The sequence below is a fragment of the Octodon degus genome, unplaced genomic scaffold (genome assembly GCF_000260255.1).
Source record: "Octodon degus isolate 3935 unplaced genomic scaffold, OctDeg1.0 scaffold00081, whole genome shotgun sequence".
NCBI lineage: Eukaryota > Metazoa > Chordata > Mammalia > Rodentia > Octodontidae > Octodon > Octodon degus.
In genome coordinates, this window is record NW_004524657.1 from 7,304,540 (window position 1) to 7,310,326 (window position 5,787).

Sequence of the window (5,787 nt, forward strand, 5' to 3'; positions counted from 1 at the left end):
TATTACCTTAGCACCAGGTCCAGATCTATGAAGTTCAGATTCTTCCAGGTGGGTGTTGTTTGGATCTGGCTGCTGTGCTCCACTTCTTTCTGCTGCAGGCTTTAGAGCTGAACCCTTTGTGTCTCTCTGGGAAAATATTCTGCTCCTGAATCAGCTGGGGTGGGTCTTGCCTCTAGCCTCTTTGCAGGGAGTTCTGCTGAAGGTTTCCCTGCTGGGCCTGTAGCCTGGGTCGAATGAGGATCCACGGGCCTGGTGGTCTCATTCACTCGCCGGGCCTGCGCTCTGGGTCTGTTCAGGATCCCACCAGGCCAGGTCATCTTACTTACTCGCCGGGCCTGCGTTCTGGGTCTGTTCAGGATCCGGAGGGCCCCGGGTCATCTCACTCACTCGCCGGGCCTGCGTTTCTGGTATTGTTTTCTTCTTCACTTATAACTTCTTGCTGTATCTTGAAGGAGTTGCAGGGGGAGGTTAGGAGATCTTTTATTTTCTTGTTTCCCCATTCTACTACTTGTATCTTTATCTATCTATCTATCTATCTATCTATCTATCTATCCATCTATCTATCTAGGTCAGGGATATAGCTCAGTGGCATAAGCACCTGCCAGGCAAGTGCAAGGTCCTGAGTTCAATCCCTAGTACTAGAAGAAGAAAAAAAAGCAACTGCATCTATCTATCTACATCATATCTATCTACTTACCTTCATACCTATCATCTATCTGTCTCTATGTATCTTTTCCAAATTATATGTGTTCCCTTCTTTATTTTTCAATCTATTTGGGCAGATTGCTATAGGCTGGGAAATAAAGAAGTGAAGAGAGTATGTGGTTATATGGAGGTATGTTGTATGTTATGCGTTGGTGTTGAAAGAAACAATGAGAAGACCCAATGAATATAGCTTCAGAGGTTTCACTGAGATTAGTCTCTTTCTAAGTGAGCCCAGAGCCAAATGAGCATCTCACATTTATTGAGGGCTAAGAAATAGGCATAATTACTTTGGTGAACACAAACTACTTTCTCTATCGACTTCCACCTTTTGCTCAATATGAGGTATACACAAATGCTAGCTGATAATATCCCAAGCAAGGGATCAAAGAACAGGGTGCCAACAGGAGAAGCTGTTATCTGCAGCCTTGAATCCCAGCTTTCTGGAGTTTACAAGTAGGACTACAGTTCTTCTTGGGCTCTGTTTATTGCTCCCTGCACCCTTGGAACATTAGGCTTTCATCTCATATCTACATTTCCGTAACTCCCTGTTTTGTTTTTATGCTGAAAGCTTTTGAAGCATTAGGGTGAGAACTGCAGATTTTTGATCCATGAGTTGTTGCTGGACTCATTCTTGTTGCCAGATGAAGCAGGATATACAAAAAGTACAAAGACAACATAGAAAAATCACTACTACACTTGCACTAAACTATGGGATAACATGAAAAGGATTAAGGTTTTCAATGACATTTGAGATGCTTTGTAACAGATCAGTACCAGACAATTCTGATAATTGCTTTACAAACGTATTATCAATATGTTGCTGAAGACACAGGATCTTAGCCGTAATATTACCATGATGCAATAAATGCCTTTTTACATTTTCCAATGGGAAACAAATTTGATTCCATGGAATTCAAGTTATACAGAATGAAGAGGTATTCTAATCTCATTTTAACTGAAGTTGACATTGTAAATTAACAATGTGATCTCCCATCATAACAACAGCTTGTTCTAAATCATTTATCATAGTATTTAACTCTAAATCTGTTATTTTGTGAGTCTGTAAGTGTTTTGAATCCTTATACCACTGCTGTACAAAATGAACAGTTTGTACATCTTGGCTCAGTGCTACTCCAGCTGTAGCAGCTGTAGCTATGATGGCTATTATTCCTAAAATTATGGCTATCATGAGTTCAATCATTCTTTTTGTTCTCTATTTTGAACAAAAATAGAGAATATCTTGTTCTCTACTCCGGCAAATGTTGGAAGAGCATCATGGAAAGGGAATCTTGTCAAGAGCGTTGTAGTTGTACAGGAAGCCAGATCAGTCCTTGCCATGAGAAAATAAATGCTATCCCTAGAAAAATTAAGGATAATAGAATTGACATATTTATTTTTATTGACTTTATAGAGAAACAAATAGCAATTGTACAGCATTTTCAATAATTTTACTGAGAAACAAATAGCAATGAGACTGTTTCAAAACCGATTACTAGCACAGTTTCAAAAATTAAAACATTGCATATTAATGTTATTAATATCAAAAGAAGAAATAAATACAGAAAGTTTAACACAATTAAAAAGAAAGCAAGAACTTGAGGATTAGACAACCAAGAGATGCCAAGGAGAAGAACTAGGAAACATGACAGGAGCATCATGGAATGGTTATCTTAATGGTTATTTATTGTACAAGATGTAGACATGATATCCTGTTCACAAACCCTATTAGAACAAATCTCTCTATTCATTGAATTAAGAGAATGCAGCTGAATATCTATCCTAACTATTCTGAATATACAAATACAAAATGATTGTTCATTTGTTTCAACCCTTTTGTTTAGTTTTGTCAGAGAAGGATATTCCATTGTCATTTAAATATTGTAGATACTTGAATCAGCAAACTATTCCAATATACCCCAATGGTCCATAATAGTAGTGGGTTTTCCATAAGACTGGCAGTGTCAGAAGTTGTTGACTTGAGCCTTTTACAGCTCAGCATATTAATATGGCGTTACCTTTTATACTTCATTTTTATACTTTTGTGCTGGATGGCTGAGACAAAGACAAAGCATGGCCTATATAAAAAGAAATGTAATTTTGTATCTGAAAAGACAAGGTCAATCAAATCCCCTCAGGATTTACCCTGAACTCCTGTGCCACAGTTTAGATCCTTTGTCAGCGTCAGCCACGTGGATGAGTCACGGCCATTACTTGACCAATTTGCTCTCTGTGAAAGCCTGAGAGAATGTTTTCACTCCATGTGACTTTCCTTAGGCACACTCTACAACATTGATCACTTTCCTCTGTGGCCCTATAATCTCCTTGATCAGACGATTTGGGATATCACTGAGTTACAGGATGTTGCAGTATACGTTCTCTTATGTCCTGAGTCCTCACTGACCTTGATAGGGTAGGACCAAAATATTGGCTGTCCCTGCAGCCATTTCTTTTCTCTAATTTTTGGTCTGTAAACTTAGGTTGTGAACCCTCCAGAAGAGAAGCTTAATGATATTAGTACCCTATAACGTAGGCAATTGAGCTTAACCTCACTATCCATCTGAATATCAAACATCTTAGGCATAATATGGACCAGGTATTTTCTATCAAGTATTGATATGGTAAACTTTAAGTCCCTACAGAATATGAAGAAAAAAATAAAAAAATATTTTTAAAACTAGCAATAAACAGCTACATATTTTTACACTGATATTTAGAAATCTAACCATATACAGCATTGTAGCAGGACAGTCCTATGATATTTCTTTTCTTGTCTATTGTTTTCATTTATTACCATCCCTCTTTTTTAGAACAAACATTTACTTGAGAGACAGTAGTAACTGGTATGTCATGACAAGCAGTATGTATTCAGAAGACCAGAATGACAGGCATCCCTAGCATGAACCTACCATTGCACATTGCTATTCAGTGCAGTTGCATAGTTCACAGGTATCAGCATATATAGTTAGTCAGGGTGAGAATCCTACCAATTAACAGCTAGTTTCAAAAAACATGTTACAGATTCTCAAGATCATTCTCTCACCCATCTTGTGGCTATCAATGTATGGCTTTGCTCCTGTCATGTTTCCTAGTTCTTCTCCTTGGCATCTCTTGGTTGTCTAATCCTCAAGTTTTGCTTTCTTTTTAATTGTGTTAAACTTTCTGTATTTATTTCTTCTTTTGAGTTCTTATAGTAGGGAGATTATATGATATTTACACAGTGGGTCTGGTATATTTCACTTATCAGTATATCCTCAAGTGGCATCCACTTAAATATAAAGACTTCAAGTTTATCATTCTTTATAGCTGGGTAATACTTCATTGTATAAAAAATACCACATCCTCAATGTAGTTTTAATTTGCATTTCGTGGATGGCTAGCGAAGTGGAACATTTTTTCATATATTTATTTGCTTCTTTAATTTCATCCTCTGAGAACTGTATGTTCATCTCGGATGACCATTTCTGGACTGGGTCTTTAAATTTTGGGGCCCTAGTGTTTTTTAGTTCTTTATAAATTCTAGAGAGGAGACTTTTGACTGAGTACTTATTTGTCATGATGTTTTCCAAATATGTGGGTTGTCTTTTCACTTTGTTGGAAATTTCTTTTGACATGCAAAAACTTCTCAACAAAAGCAGGTCCCAGTTCTTAATTCTTTCAACTGTTTTGCATTGGATTTGATTTTTGTTCATGAACTCTTTGCCTATCCCTATGTCTTCAACAGTTCCTCCTACTTTCTCTTCTAGAAGATTTAGCATCTCTGCTTTAATGTTTAGAACTTTAATCCATTTTGACCTTAGCTTAGTGCATGCTGATAGATGTGGGTTGAGTTTTAGTTTTCAGCATGTAGAGAGAGTTTTTGCAGCATCATTTGTTAAAGAAGCTATCTTTCTTCCAGTGAGTATGTTTGGCTCCTTTGTCAAAGATCATGTGACTGAGTGTATTCCTAGGGGTTTCAGCATCTTGTAATCTATTCCATTGATCCCCAGGTCTATTTTGTTGCCAGTACCATGCTGATTTTATTACAGTAGGCTTGTAGTATAATTTCAAGTCAGGAATTGTAATGCCTCCTGCCTTGTCTTTAATGCCCAGGATTGCCTTTACTATTCTAGGTCTTATCTGGTTCCAAATACATTTTAGGAATGATTTCTCTAGGTCTGTGAGGTATGTTTGTGGTAGTTTGATAGGGATTGCATTAAATCTGCACAGAAATTTTGGGAGTATGGCCATCTTCCCAATGTTGATTCTTCCTATCCAGGAGCATGGAATATCTTTCCATTTTATGAAATCCTCTATGATTCCTTTTTTAAGAGTACTGTAATTGTCCTTCAAAATATCTTTGACTTCTTTAGTTACATTAATTCCAAGGTATTTCTTTTTCCTCGGTACTATTTATTGTAAAAGGCATTGTTTCTATACTTTCCATCTAAGTGTGTTTGTTCTCTGTGTAGAGGAATGTCATTGACTTTTGGGATTGACTTTGTATCCTGCTATGCTACTAGATTTATGTATTAATTTTGGTAGCTTCTTGGTGGAATTTTTTGGGTCTTACAAGTAAAGTATCATGTCATCTGCAAAAAATGATAATTTACCTTTTTCTTTACCTATTCTTATTCCATTTATTTCTTTCTCTTGTCTAATGGCTGTAGCTAATGATTCCACAACTATATTGAATAGGAGTGGTGGTAGAGGATATCCTGATCTTGTACCAGATCTAAGAGTAAAAGATTTCAGTTTTTCCTCCTTTAGAATTATGTTAGCCATTCTGTTTATTTTATTTTATTTTCCATAAATTTATTGAGAAACAAATAGTAATGAGACAGTTTCAAACCAAACTGGTAGGACAGTTTCAATAATTAACACATTGTATATATTTTTCCTAGTGGTTAATTGCTGTACAAGATGCAGACATGATATCCTACTTACACCATTAGAACAAATTCCTCTCTATTCATTAAGAGAATGTAATTGTATATTGATCTTAGCCATTTGAATACACAGGTACAAAATGGATATTCATTTGCATCCTCTTCTTGTTGTTAAGTTCTGTTATTTGAATATTATAGGTGTGTAAACTCAGCAAAA

At 36.4% G+C, this 5,787-nt stretch overlaps 1 protein-coding gene across 1 annotated transcript in view; it reads left to right on the forward strand.

Annotated features, from left to right (window-relative positions):
- Positions 1–5,787, forward strand: part of LOC101571369 (transmembrane protein 45A-like) — an 84,891-nt gene that overhangs the window by 23,879 nt on the left and 55,225 nt on the right. The window lies entirely within an intron of this gene.